We start from the raw sequence: 23,213 nt of genomic DNA on the forward strand, positions 1-23,213 counted from the left end.
TAAAACATCAAAAAACAGAGTTCTGACGCAAAAAGCCAAATTAGCGCCAAACGCTGACCTTAACACCAGACGCTAAGGCTAGCGCCAGGCGCCAAGCGTAGTGTCAGGCGCTACAGCTGGCGTTTGGCGCTGACTAAGAAATCGCCGCGTTTTCTTAAAATCAGATAGAAATTGCCGTACAGGAGGATAAAATCGTATTTTCCTCAAAAACGTTCTTTGATTCTGATTACAACTCTAAAAAGTCAACAAAAGTCAATTTATCAATGCTAATTGAATTAGGAATGAAAAGAACCTTCTAGAAGAATCTAGAAGACTAAAACCATTCCTAATTGCATTAGGAATGATAAATCTATATTAGGCCCTCCTTTAGATCATTGGGCCGCATATAAGGCTCAAACGAGGCCCAGTTCAGTAATTTGGCCATAGCTTCCTCAATATTCATCGAAATTGGGCTTATAATATATCGTTGGAAAGCTCTTTTCAAGCCCTATCCAACTACAGTATTATTAGACACATATCATGGATCAACCAAATTGGATTGGCTATTTTCTTATAATAGGTTTTCAAAAAACAGAAAGAAGAGAAAAGAAATTAAAACTTTCCGCAACACTAAACTTTCCACACTTTCACTTCATTCGATTATAATTCGACGCGAAAGATACTCATCACCGGGTTTGGTTTTGGGGAGACACAAATGGGTATCTACAGAAGCCCCCACTTTGACTGAGTTTGGAGAAACGCAAGTTTCGAAAACAAAAGTCAAAGTATCGATAGGGACGGAGAATGATTCAGAACGTTCTGCGATCCTTAACCATTATTTTAACGCCGATAACTGCAAACTAGAGTTAGTTAAATATATAAAAGAGTTAAGAAACGCGTATCTTGCACCGTCGAGCACACGCCTCTGAAAGTAACCGATTTGCTGCCGCTTTATTGTTTTTTTTGATGACCTCCTGCCAAGAGAATGTCATCCCGCTTAAAAACTGCTACGCTTGTAACTGCTTCCAATATTGAAGATTGCTTCGCTTGAAACGACCTTCTCCCGCCTTGATAATATTCCACAAACCAGGGAACACTATCGAAGATTGATTCGCTTGAAACAATCCTCTTCCGCTTTGTGACCATCTTCCACGTCTAAGGGAACATGATTGAAGACAACTTCGCTTGAAATCACCTTCAGTTGTTTTTGACAACTTTCCACAATCTAGGGAACGCTGTCGAAGATATCTTCGCTTGAAGCTATCCTCATTTGTTGCGATAATTTTCCAAAGGAAATTACCGAAGATCTCCGCTTGTCGATCTTTAAAAGTTCGCTTGAACTTTGCTTCCGTTATGCCTGTATGTCGACGCTTTTACTGCTTCGAACCTGTATGTCGTTGCCATTTGCTGAATGAATGAACCAATACGTCGGTGCCTTTTGCAAATGAACCAGTATGTCGGTGCCTTTTGTGACGAGCCAATGCTTAGGCGCTTTAAGCTAAGTGAGACGATCTTTTATCAGGTCGATCACTTTATGCAATCAAGCCGATTACTTAAAATCGTGTCAAATTGCTTAGAGGGGCTAACTTGCGTACCAAGGAACCCAAAATATATTGCACAATCTTAGAACAACGAGTGGCTGAGCATTCTGGCGCCGCTGAATAACATCAGCGCCAATTAACTGGCTGTAGCGCCAGACGCTGGAGCTAGCGCTAGGCGCCAAGCCTATCTGCTGACGCCAAGGTCTGGCGCTTGGCGCTAAAGTCGGGTTTTCCTTTAATACCCTTCTCTTCTTCATTTTCGCTGCTGCTCGTCGCGCTTGTTGCTCGAAAATTCCCAGAAATTCATTTGCTTCGTTGTTGCTCGTTTCTCAACCAAATTTACTCAAATTTGTTGCAAATCAAAGCTTATTTAATCCATTTTCCCGATCTATGTAAGTTTTCTTTAAACTCACAACGGTTTTAAGGAATTTTGCACATGTTTATTCTCGAATTTCTTAAAAATTCAAAACTTAGAATGCTTAATTCTCTTTGTTTGTGAAATTTCATGCCATGAAGTAATTTGAGACTTGTTTGATCCAATTTGGTGAAGAAATGAACAAATTGCCATTGTTGAACCTCTTAAGGTCGGGAATAAAATGTGGCTCGTTCTTGATGTTTTTGCTAGTAATTCTTGTCCAATTTGTCACAATAATTACTATAGTATTGCAAGAAATTGTTTGATTGCTTGAAAAATGCCGTTATGCTCAATTTGAATTTGTGTTCTATTTTAGTACTACGTACTCTGTTTTTTTTTTTTTGCGAACATAGTATCATGCGGCTAGGCGAACCTTAGATACTATAGAACCTTAATTTATGATAGTTCTGCACAACGTAGCATAGCTAGACAACAAGGTTCCGGTTCACGGTCCCGAGACGTTCGACGGGAGCACGAGCCCGTGGAGGACGATGTCGAGCCGTCCACTTCGCTTGGTCGACTCCCTGAGTGGGATGAGCGGACCCTGTACTTTTCTCCCGTCCACCACATTTCCGAGAGGGTGAGACGGGGCATCACTGTTGGGAGGACGCGCTGTCATGGTTCCGGCTGTGACGGCTTGGGCGATCTGTACAAGATGTACATCGCCAGAGATGATCAGACGAGACTTCTATGGGAGTCTTGCGGTCTTACTGCACTGTACGAGACCTCCGAGGCAATGGTTGCCTCCAACGGGGGTCACCATGTAGTTCGTGCTCTGGTGGAGTTCTTTTGGGACACCACCAACACTTTCCACTTTCCCTGGGGTGAGATAACGGTCACTCCTACCGACTTCAGTCTCATCATAGGACTGGAGTTTAGTTCCGTGCCACTGCCGTTCGACAGCGGGATCGACGTCTTTTCACCTGAGGTTGAGGAGATGTTGGGTCCGATTGTTATTCGGGCTCGAGATGAGGTAGAGTCGACTCAGTTTAACGCTAGTGGGATTGGCCGCTCGACTCTAGCAGCGGTTTTGGACGATGGTGCGACCACCCGAGAGCAGCGGGTGCACATCTTTGCACTTATTTTATTGTCAGGGACGTTCTCCCCTGACAAGGGTAGTAGGGCGCTGCTTTACTACCTTCCCGCCGTCCGTGATCTACACCGGATCGGGACTTATGACTGGGCCATCTTAGCCTATGCTGATTTCATTCGAGCGCTGAGGGACTCGTGTCGACATCGGTCCTTTGGGTCGAATGTTGCTTTGTCTAGCTTTTGGAGGGTCGTAGAGGTAAACCTTATTCCCTATAAAGTTTAGCTCTACATTTTAGCTAGCATTTGCTGATAATTTTAGCTCCTTGTAGGTCTGGTTCTACGAGTACTTCCCTTTTGCAGCGCCGGCGAGACCGTCGCCGCGCAGGTTTCCTGTTAGTGCTTCCCGGGCAGCCGCCGTGTGGGGATGTCCACTACATATGTCCGAGATTTGATCATCTCGGTATGATTCTAGTCTTTTTAACATTTTGAGATGCTTTAGATAGATTCTTGCCTGATTGACGTTCTTTGCAGGAGCCTGAGGTGCTGAACCGACCATGGGGCGACCTGCAGTCCCTAGGTTAGCCGCGCAGTATTCTGCTGAGTGTCGCTATTTCTTAGGGACTTATGGAGCGGTCGCGTATCTTGGAGAGAGGGTTGCTATTCAGCATTCCTCCGATACCTTTGTCGTTCCTGCTCTCTACCACGTCACATGTTTAACGCCGCGAGGTTGTTGAGCATGTCAAAGGGAGCTGGTACCCTTGGCAATTTTACACGATCCCTGGACGATGCTATGCGGAGGAGCTACTGTCGTTGTTAGTCCAGTTCCTGTACCGGTTGAGGATGCGGCGAAACGATTTTTTAGTTTTTACCTTAAGTTAAGTATCCCCCAAGTGATGCTTCACTGATTTTGTTTTGCCTTGTTGGGACGATGCTGCTGAGTTTGTTCCACCCCGTATGTCTATCCATTATCAGGGGACATATTGGCCGATTGAGGAGATGATTCCTCCGGCTCGTGAGGACAAGTTCTTCGTGGAGCGGTCGATTCCTCGCCACCAGACTCGGGTAAGCTTGCTTATTTGCAACTTTGGTCCATATATATTATGCATGTTTACTAATTATTTCTTTGACAGTTCTCGCGCGAGGTGGTTTCGGGCGATGGCACGATGTATAGATGCCTTCCGGAGCCAGCTTGTCCGGATGAGGAACGTGGCTACCTGCCGCCGGGACGACGCCGTTCAGGAGGTAGTCTTCCTTTCATATGTTTTGCATTACCGCTTCGATTTTGCCTGTTTCTGATTTTAATTTCTTTTGTAGGGTCAGCCCATTCCTTCTCGTACACGCACGAGACCTGAGGTGCGGAGGGATCCGGCGAGGTCTAGCTCGAGACGTCGCCGCACTACTTCGGGAGGTAGGGGCGGTCGCTCTAAGGCTGCTCGTACTAAGGCGGTAGAGGGCTCAGGTTTTTCCTCTGAGGGTGCACATGGTGCGCCGGTAAGCCAGGGAGAGACTACCTCGGCTCTTAGAGGTGGTGGGATGTACGAGGTTGGCTCGTCATCGCAGCAGCCTCCGCAGCCTCAGCCTTAGGTTGATCTCGGGTGGACTGGTCCTACGTTGAGCTTTCCTCCTCCTGCGGAGACTGGAGCTGATGCTGGAGCTGGAGCCGGAGCTGGTGGAGAGGTTACTCCTCGTACAGCGGAGTTTTATGCGATGATGGGTTTACGTCCCCCGGCGCCGTAGCTTATACCTGTGCTTTTTATTTATTTATTTGACTTTGTATAGAACTTTGCCTTTTAGTTAGACTCATTTTAGACATATTTTGTATATACATACTACTATGAAATTATTTTATTTATCATGTTTTTTCATTTTATTTATTTATTATTATGTGCATGTTTGTGTGTGCAAGAAAATGTGACAAATAATTTTGCGCAAAAATTCCGTCATTTTTATTATTGATGGAGGGTATCCAACTTTCTCCCCCAAAAAGAAAAAAAATGAAAAAGGGAAAAGTCAAATAAAATATTGGATTTATAAAAACTTGGAATTTAGTCTAAATAAAATTCAAAAAAATAATATAATTAATATAAGGGTATTTTCACTTTTACCACCTTCAAATAACCACTTAATTGAATTTACCACCTCCAAAAAAAAAAGATTTACTTTACCACCAACAAAATTTCCAAAAAATCGATTTTACCACCAACTAACGGATTCCGTCCACGAATTCGTTAGTAGGGCCCACCTTTTTGACGTTTCTTCTTCATCTTCCCCGATCTTTCGTGTAAACCAACCAGCAACGAAATCAACTACCTCGCTTAGTCGGAATTTCGTGTGTGACTAAGGAGGGGCCGGAATTTGGTGTGTGGGTTAGGGAGGTGGTCGGAATTAGGTGGTGGTTAGGGTTTTAGGAGTGCGAAATTTGGTGGTGGCTAGGGTTTTTAGAGTGGTCGGAATTAGAAGGGGATTTATGGGTGGTCGGGATTTGGTGGCTGCCAAAAACTAAGAAGCCAAATCACCAACAACAAGGATACAAATCGATTATCATCAACATTTCTACAAACCAAAGCAATTAATCCATTACAATACCCACAAATCGAAACCTCAAAACCAGAAAAAGAATTGGGTAAATCAAACCTTGTCAATCGTTTTTAGCATCAAGCTCAGAACCCCACTTCAATGGAGTCGATTCCAGGTGACTTCCATGGTTGAGGATAAGAAGACGACGGTCAGAGGAGAGAGAATGAGCGAGATGAAGTCTGATTAAATGGGTGCTGTTGATTGATTAAGGAATGCCAAGCCTTGGAAACGCATTTGAAGCGAAGTAGTGATTTAGTGGGTAATCGAAAATAATGGAGGTGATTAACTCCATTGGAAGAGACGCCATTGTTGTGGCTTTCGAGAAAACAGAGCAAAAAAATAAATAAAAATTGGTGGAAAGGTGGTTGTGGCTGTGCGGTGCGGTGGTGGGGCTGGTCGTAGCGGTTAGGTGGTGGGGGCTGGTCATAGCGGTTAGGTGGTGGGGGCTGGTCGGCGGTGGGGGTCCTGACGGTGGCAGCAACACCGGTTGATTAATGGGGATTTTTTTAATTTTTTTTTAAAACTTACCCAATAATATGGCGACACGTGTGCAAGGTAGGCCCCACTAACGGATTTATGGACGGAATCCGTTAGTTGGAGGTGATTGGTGGTAAAACTGATGTTTTATTTTTTTATGAGGTGGTAAAGTAAATCTTTTTTTTTTGGAGGTGGTAAATTCGACAAAGTCATTATTTGAAGGTGGTAAAAATGAAAATACCCTTAATATAATAGCTCTATTAATTAAAAAAGGAATAAATGAATATTTAGAAAAAGATAAGGAAGCCGTAAAGTCATTAGCAGACTCGAATTAAGTTAAACGTGGTTTTTAGAAAGCGCGTATGATGAGGCAAATTGGCGCCAGCTAGCGCCATGCGTTTTGGTGTAGCGCCAGGCGCTACACTTAGCGTTTAGTGCCAGGCTTTGGCGTCAGGCGCCAATAGTAGCGTCTAGCGCTAAATAGCGCTGACTCCGAATCCTTCTTAGATTAAAGCTGCTCCTATTTCGTCTATAAATAGCCCCCTGCACAGCTGATTCTTTTCATAATTTCTGCAAATTAAAAAAAAATTTAGCTTTAGAAAAATAATATCATGGCTTTAGTCACCAAAACTTTTACCAGTTACACCCATGAATGGTGTCGGTCTCTTAACGCCAAAGAAAGAAAAGAAGTAGATGTGTTTCACTTGGGGGGGTATTTATGTTATCAAAGGGGTAGTTCTTGACTTAGATTTTATTCATACCGCTCTAGAATATTGGGATGTAGATACTCATTGCTTTAGAATAGGGTATGATGAAATTAGCCCTTTGCCGAAAGAATTTGGTGCTATTTTAGGTTTCCCTGCAATATATCTTGTAGTAATCCCTAGAATAGATGCATATTATTATAAGGATTTCAAACGTTTCTTCAATTTAAAAGATAGGGATCTATCAAAAATAGTAGATGGTAAAATAGTTAATTTGAAAGAATTTGCTCGCCATTATTTTGATAAACCTTACTCCGAATCTTTTCATGTTTATAGAAGAAGGGCTTTCTTATTTTGTATGCTTAATCAATTTTTCTTACTAGTGGTAAAAATAATGAGGGTCAATCAATTATAACCACCGTATTAGAACAAATTGAATCAGGGAGAAATCCAATGCCTTTAATAGTTGGAGAGACTATGATTAGTCTTGATGAATTAAAGAGGAACCCAAAAGCACCTTTTCGTGGCTCTCCAATTTTATTACAGGTAGAAAAATGATATTTTTAATTATAGAAATCAAAAATATATTTTTGTATAGTAATAATAATTTATTTGCATTGCAATTTTTTTTTAATTTTTTTTATAGATGTGGCTAATGGAGAGGTTGGAATTAATTAGCCCTCTAGACAACATTGAGAAGTACACTCCGAATTGCTTCGTGAGGAGGAAGAAACGCTTCTCTAAGATGGGGCGCCACGAATGGAAGAGGGTCTTCGAATCCTGCAATTTTTCCATCAAGTGGGTCATCCTTTGGTGGAAAATAGAAAGGATGGTTGGTGTCAACAAGCAACCATTCTGCCGTCTTCCATGCTTGTCCCGTATGACTTATTATTATCCCTGCAGGGTAAAAAGACAATACAACCTACTTCAGACTATTCCTTCCGGAGATCTTCGTCCTCCCTACGAGTTCCCTGTCTCCCAGGAAGTAGACAAATTTGATGCTTATTGGAGTTCCAGACCTCTATGGGAAATAATTACCCAAAAGGTTCATCCTTCCTTACCCAATGATGTGAAGAAGTGGCTGCTGAAGAAACCTTCAAAGGACTTGAAGAAAAATCAGGGTAAAACTGATGTGAAGAGTCGTCTAGGTGACAAGGTGATTCCTGTTAGGGAACGCTTAGGTGAAAGAATTGAGTTCAAAACACCTACAATGCCTAGGAAGAAAAGTACTGCAAAAGATAAGGGAAAAAGGAAAGCTGACACCATAGTGAAGAAAACTTGAGCAGAAAAGAAGCATGGAGTCCTAGCTGAAGGGGAAACTATCTACTCCAAGATTGAATGTAGGTCCTCTAAAGGATGCCTACTAGCTAAGGTTATGGATGAGGAGGAAGAAGCAGATAAAAATTGGAAAACGGCTAAGAAGGAGAAAGAAGATTAGGAGCATTGCTTAATTTCCAATTATTAGACTTAGTTTTTTTTTTTTTTTATTTAAAGTTAATTTATTTAAGCTTTATTTAAATTCCATCAATAATGTAATTTTTTTATCAATGAAATTCCAGCTTTTAATTAAATTATTTACTTTAAATTTATTTTATTAAAGCAATGAAAACCGAAAAAAAAATTAATTTTCCAGAAATTTTTCGAGTACGGAAGTCGAAAATTTTCCGAAAAAACACCGAAATGTTCCCAGAATTTAATTGTTAATTGGCGCCACGATTTCAAGACTAGCGCCGGCCGCGGCAGTCTGGCGTTAGGCAACGGATGCCGTCGTCTGGCGCTAACGGTCATCGGCTGGCGTTAGAGCGTTTTTTGTGACGCTGATGTTCTGTCGATCTTCTGTCGAATTTTTAATTATTTCTAGGATGCGAGATTTTTTAAAAAATAAAGTGGCCGTACCCGTAAAGGGTTGCCTACATATCCTTTCTTATGGAATCAGACCAAGCATAGCTCTCTTGAGTATCTTACTCAAGTAATTATGGGTAGTATTTCTTAAGTTGGTCAAGATTTATCATGTTCGAGAACTCATTTCCATCCATATCAGTTACTTTTGTTGCACCTCCTGATAGGATTGTTTTGACAATGTAGGGTCCAGACCAATTAGGTCTAAATTTACCCCTTGGATCTAAAACATTTTTCTTTAATGCTTTTAACACCAAGTCTCCTACTTTGATGTTTCTTGTCTTGACCTTCTTATTAAAATTCCTAGCCATACGAGTTTGGTAACATTGAGTGTGATGTAGAGCTTCTAGTCGTTTTTCATCGAGTAGAATTAGCTCTTCATATCTTGCCCTAGTCCATTCAACTTTATCGAGTTTACTCTCTAACACGATGCGTAGAGATGGAATTTCTAATTCGACAGGTTGTACGACATCCATTCCATATACTAAGGAAAATGGCGTATTTCCTGTTGATGTGCGAATTGACGTGCGGTAACCCCACAATGCGAAGTGAAGTTTGTCAGGCCAATCCTTGTAGTTTTCCGTCATTTTCTCGATGATAGTCTTTAAATTTTTATTAGCTGCCTCGACTGCTCCATTTGCTTGAGGCCTATAAGGGGAAGAATGATGATGTTGAATGCCATATTTTTGTAGCAATTCTTCACATTCGGCTTGAAAGTGAGTTCCATTGTCACTTATCATTTCATGTGGGACTCCGTATCGACAAATAATATTTCTCTCGATAAAGAGTGCTACATGTTTTGCAGTCAGTTGAGCGTATGATTGCGCTTCGACCCACATTGTGAAGTAATCAATTGCTACTAGGATATATTCGTGGCCTCCTGTTCTTGGGGGAGTGATTTTGCCGATGATGTCAATTCCCCATGTAGAGAATGACCATGATGACGTGTAGGTGTAGAGCAAGGATGGAGGAATATGTTGTAAATTGGCATAGATTTGGCATTTAGGGCATCTTTTTACGTATTGATGGCAATCCCTATTCATTGTAGTCCAATAATATCCTTCTCGTATTATCTTTTAAATTAACATTTTGCCATTTATATGAGCGCCATAGGTTCCTTCGTGGACTATCCTCATTTCTCTTTGTGCATCCTTTTTTCCTACACATAAGAGAGCTCGTTGTCTATGAGTACATATTGGGAAGCCAAGAGTCTTAATGCTCGTTTTGCTCTTTTGTCAGCATGGGCAGGGTATTCTCCTTTGGTGACATAATTGAGTATATCCGTGTACCACGGTTCTTCTTCTTCTTCGTCTTGGACTACTTCGTCATCTTCTATAGCCTGGATGTATGCTGGTTTGTGCCTTTTTTCAATAGTTAGAGGCATTTGCTCGATTTTCGTGGGAATCCTAACCATCAAGGCTAGTCTTGCCAAGGCATCAGCAAATTGATTTTCTTCCCTAGGTAGATATGTGTATTCTACCTTCTCTAACTGGTCAGTAAGAGTTTCCAAATAGGTTTGGTAAGGGGCTAGACTTTCACTCCTTACTTTCCACCTTTTAGATATTTGATTGATGATTAATGAAGATTCTCCGAATATCCATAACTTTTTTACTCCCAATGCCAAAGCTGTTTCAAGGCCTACCACGCATGCTTTGTATTCAGCAGCGTTGTTGGTAACGTCAAAACCAAGCTTTATGGAGATTGGAACATGCTCTTCTTTAGGTGATACTAGTAATACTCCAACGCCACATCCCTTTTGGTTTGAGGCTCCGTCAAAGTACAAGGTCCAAGTATCATCTTCAGTGACCATTAAGTCTTCATCTGGAAATTCATTGTCTTATATCGGCGTCAAGTCTACTATTGGAAAGTCCGCTAGAAAGTGTGACACCACAGATCCTTTGATAGCTTTTTGTGGCATAAACCTTACATCAAACTGGGCTAAATTGGCTATCCATCTCGATATGCGTCCATTGAGTGTAGATTTCTCGAATAGATATTTGAGTGGATCTAATCGGGAGACTACAAAGACGGTATGCACTAGCATGTAATGTCTTAGCTTGGTTGTGGCCCACACCAAGGCGAGGCACACCAAGGCGAGGCACAACTTCTCAAGTGGGGTGTAACGTTCTTCATATTCGAGCATTTTCTTGCTTAAATAGTAGATTACGTTTTCTTTGCCTTCTACTTCTTGTGCTAGCATAGCTCCCATTGACTCTTTGGTAACTGTCAAGTACAACCTAAGAGGTATTCCGGGAAATGCTGGTGCTAATACGGGAGGATTTGCGAGATAGGCTTTGATCTTTTCAAAGGCTTTTTGACACTCATCATCCCATATTACTGGTACATTCTTCTTAATCTTCTTGAAGATTGGTTCACATATTGTCGTCAATTTTGATATGAACCTACTTATGTATTGCAACCGGCCAATAAATACTCGAATCCGTTTCTTAGTTTTGGGCGGTGGCATTGACATGATTGCTTTGATCTTGGTTGGGTCTATCTCTGTTCCTCTAGAGCTTATGACATAACCCAAAAGTTTGCCTGAGGTAACTCCAAAACCACACTTAGATGGGTTCAACCTCATATTGTATTTTCTTATCCTTTGGAAAAATTTCCTTAAGGCTACTTGATGGCCTGGACGGTCTTTTGATTTCACAATCATGTCATCGACATATACTTCGACTTCTTTATGCATCATGTCATGGATTAAGGCAGTTGTTGCACGTTGGTAAGTAGCACCCGCGTTTTTCAACCCGAATGGCATTACCGTGTAGTATTAAGTACCCCATGGTGTTATAAAAGTTGTTTTCTCCATGTCTTCTTCTGCCATGAGAATCTGATTATAACCTGCGTACCCATCCATGAACGAGAGAAGCGCGTAATTTTCCGTGTTATCTACCAGAATATTGATGTGTGGTAAAGGGAATTCGTCCTTTGGACTTGCCTTATTTAGATCTTGATAGTCGACACACATTCTTACCCTTCCATCTTTTTTCGGAACTGGGACGATGTTGGCGACCCATTTAGGGTATCTAGATACCTTGATGAAACCTGCATTTATTTGTTTTTGGACCTCTTCTTTTATTTTAAGAGCTATGTCGGGTTTCATTCGACGTAACTTTTGTTTTACAGGTTTCATTCCTGGAATTAGTGGCCTGGTATAGTGTGTTGAGCTATCTCTCTATTAATGCCTGGCATATCTTCGTATGACCAAGCAAATACATCGATAAATTCTTTAAGTAAGTTAATTAAATCGGTTCTTTCTTGTTCGTTAGGTGTTAGTCCGATTTTAACTTCTCTTTTATTTGTTGAATCATTTGAGATATCAACCGTCTGAGTTTCTTCAATTACCGGTGTTTTCTTTTCGAGTGTTTCCATTGCTTTAATAATTTCTTTGTCTTTTTCATTGTTAGATAAGCAATGCTCGTCATCTTGGGTTAGAGAAGAACACAAGAGATAAGGAGAAGAAAAAATATTATTGTACTTTGAGATCATTACATCAAAGTGTGATATGTCCTCAGGGACTTGATCACTAACTATTCTAGGAGAAGAGATGGAAGGGGAAGGTGCTACTACTAAAGACCTAGATGACTCTATAGGGAGAGACTCCGACTCAGACTCTGACGACTCTTTAAACATTGGTCCTTGCCCTATCGTGATAGAAATTTTTCTTCCACTTGGAGTAGTCACCTTGACGGTCTTGCGCCACCCTTGCAGTGATCCTTCCGCTGGAGTGATTAGCTTCGAGGGATAAAAGCTTTCTCTTTGTAGGACTGTTTAAATGAGCGAGGAGTTATCCTCTTTGTAAGTTGGCTCATTCTTTTCTTGCCCAAATAGTAATCCCATGACGTTAAAGTCAAATCATGGGGGTGCTTTCTCCTTATGGATAGGAGTTGGGATTTCATCTGTGAAATAACAATCCAAGAAAATCTCAAATCCCGGTCAACAAATGGCTCAGGAAATTCATGGCATGGATAGTCCTCTCCTTCTTTTATATATTAACCGTTAAGTGTAAGAGGGTACTGATCCATTGGGATTGCTTTCTTTTGAGTGCGAGCGTCTCTACGTGCCTTTGATTTTTCCTAGGCTCGCTTGAGATCTTTTCGAGTCGGTTCGAAACCAAGTCCGAAAGTGTCTAACTTAGGGAGGCCAGGTGACTCCAACGGTTTTGCTATTTCCTTCTTCTTTCCTAGAGTCATCCCAGGAAAATGTCCTTATTTCTTTGGAATATCATTTACAATCATGTTGGAATGGGGGTCATGGCAAATAAGGGTCCTTTCATCCTCCTAGATTAAGGAGACCTCTTCGTTAAATCCCCATAAATCTTCATCATCCTTGTCGTGCTCCACGTTAATTATTGGGTTTTCTATGGCCTTGATCCTCATAGGTGAAGCATCGATGGTGATAGGAATTCCCCCAACTATGGATTTTACTTGTTGGTGGAGAGATGAGGGGACAGCCTTTAGGTCATGAAGCCAAGGGCGTCCCAACAACAAATTGAATGAAGCTTTAATGTCTACTACTTGGAAAGTAGAAGCATGTTTTATTGCTCCCGCCGTTATATTCATGGTAATTTTTCCAAGAGCTTGACGATGGGTGTTGTTGTAGGCTCTTATTCCTTGTGTAGACGGAGTTAAATCTTCATCCCTTATGCCTAGCATCCTCGTAGTTCTAAGTGGAAAGACGTTGATGGCCGATATATTGTCTATAAGAGTCATAGGGACGTTCATTCTCTTGCAAACTACCGTGAGGTTCAATGCCTCGTAATGTTTGTCACCTTCTGGAGGTAAATCCTTGTCAGAAAAGGTGATCAAATTGATTGGACTAGGAAGATCACTCGTGAGGAAGTTAGCCAACCCCTCAGGAGTGGTGTCAGAATCTATCCCTATTTTGTCCAAGGCATTCATTACAACCAACCTATGTTCTCGGGATGTCTCCAAAAGTTCCCATACGTTCATTTCAACTTTTGTTTTCTTAAACTGCTTAACGATATCATTATCTTCAATGATAGGTATGGGAACTTATTGTGTGGTTGTCATGGGTTGTGTCGAAACGGGAGGTTGCATTCTCCCGGATCTTGTGAGGACGTCTATTGATGAATCTTCTTCAACCCAAAAGTCGTCCATGGCGTATGACACCGAAGGTGGAGGTCCTACCATGTCTTTTAAGTAGACATCTTCTTCATCACTGTCCCAAACTCCATTAATATTTGCATCCTCTTCTTGTGGAATTTGGACTAGTTTCTTTGCATCAATCATTTTCTGAATTAAATCCTTAAATTTAAAATAGTTTTCGATGGTGTGACCCCCTGATTGATGATACTGACAGTAATATCTATATGTCCTTTTCAATGATTCGAATGATCTCGGTTCGAGAGGTTTGATCTCGCCACTCTCGGAGAGCATTTCAAACATTTGTATATATGGGATCCCAATTGGAGTGTAGAGTCTATTACTCTTCTTGGGTTTTTCGGTGACTTGTAGAGGAAAGTGCTTTGCCTCATAAGTCGTTCCCATGGGTGTGAATTCTCTCTTAGGTTCATCTTTCGGGAGTGGAACCTCGTCATATTTCTTCTAAAGTTCCTTTATAGCCTTGAGAGTTTCACGTAGCAAATGTGATCCTTCCATCATAGACAGTGTGAGCGATTGTATGTCTTCTTTACTTGCCGGTTCTGGAAGGTTATCCATGGCGTCGAAAAAGATCTTCTCCTCTTCTTCGATGGCATGGATTTATTTGACAGGTTTAATGAGAGACGAGGGGTCAACCTCGTTTTCCTCATCAGAGATAGCCAAGGCATGAGCGAGAGGCGCATTATCAATACTTGGCTTCTTACTGGCAGGGGGCAATGACAACTTGTTGTTGTCGATAAAGTCTTGGATAGCTTCCTTAAGCTTCCAACAGTTCTCGGTGAGATGGCCCTTACCTTGGTGATACTTGCAGTGTGCATTGGGGTTCCAATTAGCCAACCTCTTTTGGACCGGTGGGTCCCCAAATGGTCCAATGGGAGTTATAAGACCTTTTGCATTTAATCGATAAAATGTGGTGTCATAACTCATGCCAATAAGAGTAAAGTTCCTCCTAAATGGTTTCTTCTGTCCTTGATTATTCATAGCAAGGACTTCCCCTAGGTTAAAAGTGCTAACATTGTTTAAGTGGGTGGTTTTGGAAGAAGAAGGATTGTTGTTCTTCTTTCCTTTCCAGCCACTGTTGGAGTTATTGTTGGCAGCTTTCAACTTAGCCAGGTCGTCTTCAATATTGATCCCAATGTCGTAGACGGCCGTGAAGATATGGAGATTGTTTTGATACTTGAGATTCTTAGAGTATTTTTCTTGGAGGTTTTTGATGAATAACCTTACAAACTCTTTTTCACTTGGCACCTCAATCATCTTAGCTAAGGTTTCTCTCCATTTGTTAAAGAAAGAGGTGAAGCCTTCGTTCTCTTTCTGCTTGAGGATTTCAAGCTCCCTATTGTCAGTCTCATCTTGAATGTTGCATTTGTATCTATCAACGAAAGCTTTTGCTATGGACTCCCAGGTGGAGGTCTTTTCTTTCTCGAGAGAAAAGAACCATTGTTGGCAAACGGTCTCGAGAGATAGTGAGAACAGAGAGGGGAAAACCTTCTTATCGATACCCTTAATACTCATTATCATCTCGAAGGCTCTTAAATGAAAATAAGGGTTATCGGTTGCTTTGAATTTCGGGATGTCGTTGGCGTTGAACTTCTGCTGAAGAAGATCTTTGTCCACCGAGACGCCTTGTGAACTAATCCCTTAAAACTTATAGTCGCTAGATAGCTTGCTTAGACTCTCTTGCATGAGGTCCATCTGTTGTTGCTTCGCGGGATCATCAATCTTAAGTGTTAGGAGCTTCAGTGCCTCAGTCACGGTAACCAGCTGATTCCTAAGCTCATTGACTTCTTCTTGTGTTGCCATTACTGTCCTAGCTTTCCTCTTACGAGCTATGGGTTTGTCGAAAAGTTGGACTTGCATGAAAAGGTTGTCTTTGATTAACCGTCCTTCCTTTCTTGACCTCGCGCTGTAATTTAAACCATTTTGCGTTTTAATTACTTTACTAAAATCGACCTTGACTTTACGGTCTTAAAGAGGAAAAATGAAAAAATATGGGTGCATATTTTTAGGAATAAATAATGTATATATTTTTTTGAACTAAGTATGGTTTTTAAATTGGAGGATTAATATCCGACTTACCCCCCTAAAAAAATGACGGAAAAAACGCGCATACAAGACTCTCTTAGACATGGTCAAAGTGTGTGTATTGGTGTGTGCGTTGAGTGTAAGTGACATGTTTGGACTCTCGTGTAAGACCATGGGACTTAGTGCCTAAACTCAGTTAATGACATAACAAAGTATTATTGACAGTAAATTTAACCGAATTAATTAGCAAACTGGTTAATTAGACACTAGGTGATGACTCGATCAATAATCCGAACTGTCGTCAAAACGACAGGACTGGCGCCTCACTTTGTAGTGTAGCGCCAGACGACAGAGCTGTCGCCAGGAGTTACACTCCACAGAGTGGCGCTACAGTCCAGACTTTGGCGCCATTGCTGGAGCTTCAATCTGAGACTGTTTTCGGTGTTATTAATCAATAGTGGTATGCCTAAAGTCGTACTAGGTCAACTCTGATTAAAATATTAGACTTTATTTACTCAAATTAATTAATTAATTAGGCAAAGTTTTTGAAGTCATTAATTTATTTAATTTCAACACAAGTCAAACAAACGGTTAAGAAAACATAGTATATGCACAACAAATAATGCACAATTAGTCAAGTAGGCATAATATGATGCAATGAGTTTGCAACCTAATCATGGCTCTAGTTCTCTAAAGTTCGGGATATGGGTTAGTCAATAGAGGGTCCATGGTTAATTGTCCTGATGCACCGCAGGGAGCCTAACCGTGAAGGGTTGGTGCGAGTGGATGGGACATCGCGAGTTTTAGAAAAAACTCGCTTTCATGGTTTGGTGAATTCAACAATCTCGGATGTACCCTTTGTTGCTCAGAGCGTTCAATCAGGTAGATGGAGCATGAATTACCAGAGGGTTATGTCCATATGTAGAACACATATGGGTTTCAGAAAAGTGAGAAAAACTCAATCAGAAAGTAGGATCGAGCAAACAATGCAAAAAACTGGTCGAAATTAGAACGCATATTTCTGGCTCGGTATTGGAAGAATTTGGCGCCAGCAAATAGAGATTGGCGCCGGATTTGAGCTGTAGCGCCTGGCGAAAAAACTGTCGTCTGGCACTACAGTTAAAAGTCTGGCGCTAATATTCTGTTCGCTGACGCTAATTCCTACATGCCTCAGCAGCTTTATGTGCTCGATAAAATTTTCCAGTTTCGCGCAGTGTTATTTCGGTCCTAGTTATGAAAGATATTTCTCAAATTTCCTACGTGTAAAATCCTGTGTTTTAACTCATTACGAATGGTCTTTCCAATGAGATTTTTTTTATGCATATGACAATAATGTTAATCAAAATAACGCACATGAAATACTTAGAACGTTTCGAGTCTCATCCACTCATTCTAAATCATTGCCAAAATAAATTTTAGGAATTAAAATAGAAATCCTCCCCAGTGGAGTCGCCAAAAAACTGTAGGGAATATTTCAAGCATCAACCCCTAGCTTGAACCCCACTGTGATCATGCACCAAAGTACGGTGGCGTCCAAAGGGAAAGAAGATAGAGCAAAAGAGTCGCCAACAAGTTTTTTAGGAACTTGTAAACCGCCCACGAGGTGAAGGTTACACCCCTTAACGATCTAAGAGATCGTCAACTCCATAAGGTCTTGAACAAAATAGGGTTTGGGGATGAAGGTACAAATCCAACCTAAAAGAGATTGAACCTGCCCTAATAATAGGCCTACTTTATTCTGATTGTATTCATGTGCACTTTCTGACTAACATACAATCAATAGGTTAACCCTAAACCTGTTTATCTATGTTGGTTGAATATTAATGCACAAATAAACTATTATTGGCGATCACTTGAATTATAATCAAATTAACCCTAAACAAGATTATTAATTATCTTATATAAGCATGATTACAAGTACAAATTCCCTTTAAACATGCATAAAAGGTGTGACCGAGCAATAACAATAAATATAATATAATTAAGCAACATAATCTTAATCATAAGAATAATCATAAATCATAAAAATAATCATAATAATGATAATTATAATCATAAATCATAAAAATAATCATAATAATGTTAAAGCATAATAATAGCAAGATCCTAGGCATGATACTAACAAGATTAATAACAAACCCTAGCATGTTACTAAGCAATAAAAATCATATATTTAGCCCTAACATGATACTAACATGAATATTAGGAAAGAAAATAGAAGGCATCATAACAATCATATTTAATATTAAAGTTACCCTAGAACTGATACTAGGAATATTAGAATAACAACCTAAGCATGAACTCTATATCATAACATCAATAAAAACCATTAAAGTACTTACTTTGATGCCTCGTACCTCTTTCTAATAACAAAATACACACGTTAGTAACTTCAAGGAAAATAATAAACAAAACAATTAAATTAAATAATTGAAAGATAGATTTGGGACCAAACCCTCAGAAATTAAACCTTTCACGTCTAGGGAGAAGACAACTTCGAATATGGCTAGGTGTATCTAAATCTAATGAATGCGGAATTTTTATATTTAAGAGAAGGCTAGTTTAGAAAAGAGAGAGAGAGAGAGTAATCAAGAAAATCTTGATGAGAGTTGGTGAAAGAGAGAATTGGTGAATGAAAACAGAGTTTTTAGGACGCTATTTATAGAGAAAATCAGCCAAAAAGATAAAACATTAAAAAACAGAGTTCTGACACAAAAAGCTAAATTAGCGCAAAACGCTGACCTTAGCGCCAGACGCTAAGTCTAGCGCTAGGCGACAAGCGTAGCTCAGGCGCTACAGTTGGCGTTTGGCGCTGACTAAGAAATCGACGCGTTTTCTCAAAACTAGATAGAAATTGCCGTACAGGAGGATAAAATCGTATTTTCCTCAAAAACGTTCTTTGATTCTGATTAAAACTCTAAAAAGTCAACAAAAGTCAATTTATCACTGCTAATTGAATTAGGAATGAAAAGAACCTTCTAGAAGAATTTAGAAGACTAAAACCATTCCTAATTGCATTAGGAATGATAAATCTATATTAGGCCCTCCTCTACATCATTGGGCCGCATATAAGGCTCAAACCAGGCCTAGTTCAGTAATTTGGCCATAACTTCCTCAATATTCATCGAAATTGGGCTTATAATATATCGTTGGAAAGCTCTTTTCAAACCCTATCTAACTACACTATTATTGGACCCATATCATGGACCAACCAAACTGGATTGGCTGTTTTCTTAAAATAGGTTTTCAAAAACAGAGAGAAGAGAAAAAAAATTAAAACTTTCCGCAATACTAAACTTTCCACACTTTCTCTTCATTCGATTATGTTTCCACACTTCCTCTTGATATGGCTGAGGATATGCAAACTCCAATCATTTTGGGTAGACCATTCCTTAACACTGCAGGAGCAATTATAGATGTGAGAAGTGGTAAATTAACACTATCAGTAGGGGACGATAAAATTATTTTTAATCTTAATAATACCCCTAAAAGCCCCATGACAGAGGAGAAGTGCTTTAGTGTTAATGTGGTTCACAATTATTCTAACAAGCCCCAAGCTCTTACAAAATATCCCTTGGAGGCGGTATCTTGTGTTGCATCCCTTTCAGATGAGATAGACAAATGGAAGAAGGAAGTTGATGCAATAGAAAGAGCCCTCTACACAGCCAGTCTTGGTTTTGAGGACTAAAAGGTTGAATCTATCAAGCAAGTTGTGGAAATTGAGCCTACAGTAAGTGTTCCGCCAGATCGAGTTGCAAGTGCTAAATGCAATGACAAATTGAAGCAACCCTCGATCTAAGAGGGATCTTTAGTGCGTAGCATTGAAGAACCCCAATCCAAGTCAAGGAGGATCCACCAAATAAGGTGAATTGGCGTCCCACAGAGTATGTCAGGAAGCCGCGTCGCAGCCTAAACACCGCTCGACCGAGTGAGAAACCGCCCGACCAAGCGTTAGGCCAAGGGTCCTAGTTCTTGTATTTGGTAAGAAGGTCGTGTGGGACCTAGATAAACCAGCGCTTTGCGGGAGACAACCCGTATTTTAATGCTTTTAAGACTAATTTCTCCTTCTTTTTCTTATGAGAGGAAAGATGAGGGAATTTAATGAGTTTTATGAGTTTTTGTACAGGTTTGTATGAAAAGAGTTAGCCGAAAATTGAAGAAAATAAGAAAATCGTCCAATTAGCCTCGGGCCCGATCAGGCGAAGCTCGCCCAATCGGGCGAGAGAGCAAGGGTTGAAAAAGCTCAATTTTCGCCCGATTGGGCACGAAACTCACGGACATCTCAGATTGCCCGATCGGGCAAAGGGCGCCCAACCGGGCTCGAGAAGAGACAAAAATTTAGGCATCAGATCACCCGATCGGGCGAAGGGCGCCCGATCGGGTGCGAAAGTCGAAGAAAAATCGAGCATTAGATCGCCCGATCGGGCGAAGCCCACCCGACCGGGCGCGAGAGCATGGCAGAAAAATATCTAGATCGCCCGATCGGGCGAACGCCCGCCTGACCGGGCGCTACACACATCCGGGGTTAATTCCCTTTCTTTTTCTTTTTTCTTCTTTCTTTTCTCATTCTTATTCTCTTTCCTCCATAACTTTCTCTCTCTAAAACCTTAAAACCTCTACCTTCTCTGTAAGTTTTCTTCTCCGTTTCTCACCCAAATCCAAATATTTTTACATATTCTCAATCCTCTCATCATCCTCTACAATCTTATATAAAATTTTTCAAATTCCATTCAAATTATTTTTCATACCCATTTTATATTATGGCTTCAAAGAGGGCTCGATCTATTTTCGGTAGGAATTCTAGCTCGAGGGAGGAGTATGATCCAGATTTACAACTCTCCTACTGGCCAACGATCCGTATTGCTAGCCAGGAGCAAAAGGAGTGGCTAGAACACCTAGCCGGGCGCAAGGTAATTCCTTCACGGTGGTTACACCGACCTACTTTAGAAACTTATGGTTTGTATGATTTTGTGAAACGATTTTTGAATGACATAGGAATGAGAAAATCCGTTGATATGCATTATCCTACATACCGTGAATTAACTTGTGAATTCTTGTCTTCTTTGAAAGTTGTAAATAGTAGAAATGGACCGAATTTATTTTTTAGGTTGAACAATAGAAATATTAGTTTAACTTATGTGGAATTTTGTAAATTGTTTGAATTGAATTCTGAATTACCATATCAATGGCATGCTGAATATAAAATGGGTGACATTTATTATGCTCTGAGTGGTTTGCCTACCCCCGACCCCCAACATGCTAGTACCAAACCAATTCATCACCCTATCCCAAAAATCTGGCAAAGATTTGCAGGTTTGTGTTTTCTAGGTAGGAACGAGCCCCATAACGCCCAAACCAACGAACTAGTTGTTATAGGACACTATGTGTTTGGGTTTGGGAAACTGAACATGGGTAGGTACATTATCCACCATTTGAGCAGACGTGCCACAGCCAGTACCCAGTCTCGCACCCCCATTAATATAGGAGGCCTTATCACTAGAATAGCAGTGAAAAAGGCCGGTTTTGTTGAGGGTGGACCCCACCAACTAACCAACTGTGGACCGGATACCTATATGACTGCTAGGTATTTTGAGGAGTTGGAGTGGGTACGACTGGACAGTGAGCAGACACCCCACTGGTGTATTAGGACTGGGACCGAGCAGCCTTTGCCCATCTTTCCCCTACCTAGTCCTGACTTGACCGCCTTTCCCCCCGGGCAACCATCCTACACGTATGACCTTTTAGTTGCCAACGCTAGGGGGCAAGCACCACCAGTTCCACCACCACATCCTCAGCCCGAGGTGGCATTTTCTCCACCTCGCAAGTCTCACTTCGTCCCCCATGTTGACTCTGACCTAGTTTGGGACCTTCAGAGTATAGGCCAGGGTTTAAGCCGTATCGAGCATTCTCACACTGACCTTAGGAGGATGGTAGGCTCCGTAGACCAGAGGTTAGGGTACCTGGAGAGGAACCAGGGTAGAGCTCTCTACCCTATGTACGATGATTATGCTCGTTGGGGAAACATTCCCGACGATGCTATTTACCCTGACTGGTTTCAGCCTACACCCCAGGGATACGATAGGGATCCCACCGCCCATGGCATTTATACTGACTATTCTGCCTTCCATGGGTACGACCAGAACATTCCTTTCGGGGGACTGGCGGGGGGGGGGGGGGGTCTAGTGCAGGTGGTGCTGGTGGAAGTGGAGGTGCAGGGTTCGGCTCTATAGATGAGGATGATCAGGACTAGCTATGCTGGGCTAGTTCCCGAGCCAATGAGGAGATTGTCTGATTATGGCTTGGGGGAGATTTTGGATTTGGTATCTTTCTTTTTCTCTTTTTGGTGTGTTTTTTACTTTCTAGGTTAGTTTTTTCGCTTTCTTTTATATGAAAAAATACAAAAAAATTGAAAAAATAAAAAAAATCCAAAAGTACGTTCTATTGAATTATAAATATGCTTCCCTGTGCCCCATACTTGAGAAAAATTGTTTTGATTCTTGGTATATGATGATAAATATTTTGGATTTGTTGATCATGATTTGATGTTCGATTACCTTGGAACCTTAACATGCGTCAATTTTTAACTTCTAAGTGAACTTCAAAAGAAAAAAAAACAAAAAGAAAAAAATTGTTCAATGTTCAAATGTTTTAGTTGGAGGTTGATCTAAGGAAAGAAAAAAATTGAGCTTCTATGAAAAATATTCAAGTTTGAAAATAAAGTTTGTTTATTCACTCCCCTTCTTCATTATTATATCTTATGAGTGAGATTGTAAGAGTTGGGATTGTTTATATTATTTGGAGTTGTATTTGGTGGATTTTTGTTAGAGTTGGTTATGTAGGAGATGTTGATCATTATTTATTTTGATGATGGGTTTTACTAAGATTTGCTCCCTTAAGCATAGCTTTTCAATAACTTGTTCCCAAATTATTCCTACCTTTTACCCTAGCCTTACATTACAAGCTTTAAAGACCTTCTGACTGGTTTCAGCCTCCACCCCAGGGATACGATAGGGATCCCACTGCCAATGGTATTTATACCGATTATTCTTCCTTCCATGGGTACGGCCAGGACATTCCTTTCGGGGGGACCGGCGGGGGGGGGGGGAGTTTTCATGCTGATTATTTTTGTGGTAGCTTTTCTAGTGCAGGTGGTGCAGGTAGCAGTGGAGGTGGAGGTTTCGGCTCCATGGATGAGGATGATGAGGACTAGCTATGTGGGCTAGTTCCCAAGCCAATGAGGACATTGTCTGATTCTGGCTTGGGGGAGATTTTGGATTTGGTATCTTTCTTTTTCTTTTTTCTTTTGTTTTGGTGTGTTTTCTTAGTTTAGATTTATTGATTTCTAGGATAGTTTTATTGCTTTCTTTTTTTATTAAAAAAATTGAAAAATAAAAAATTCAAAAATACGTTCCAATGAATTATAAATCATCCTTCC

This window comes from Chenopodium quinoa, unplaced genomic scaffold, assembly GCF_001683475.1.
Source record: "Chenopodium quinoa cultivar QQ74 unplaced genomic scaffold, ASM168347v1, whole genome shotgun sequence".
In the NCBI taxonomy this organism is placed as follows: Eukaryota; Viridiplantae; Streptophyta; class Magnoliopsida; order Caryophyllales; family Amaranthaceae; genus Chenopodium; species Chenopodium quinoa.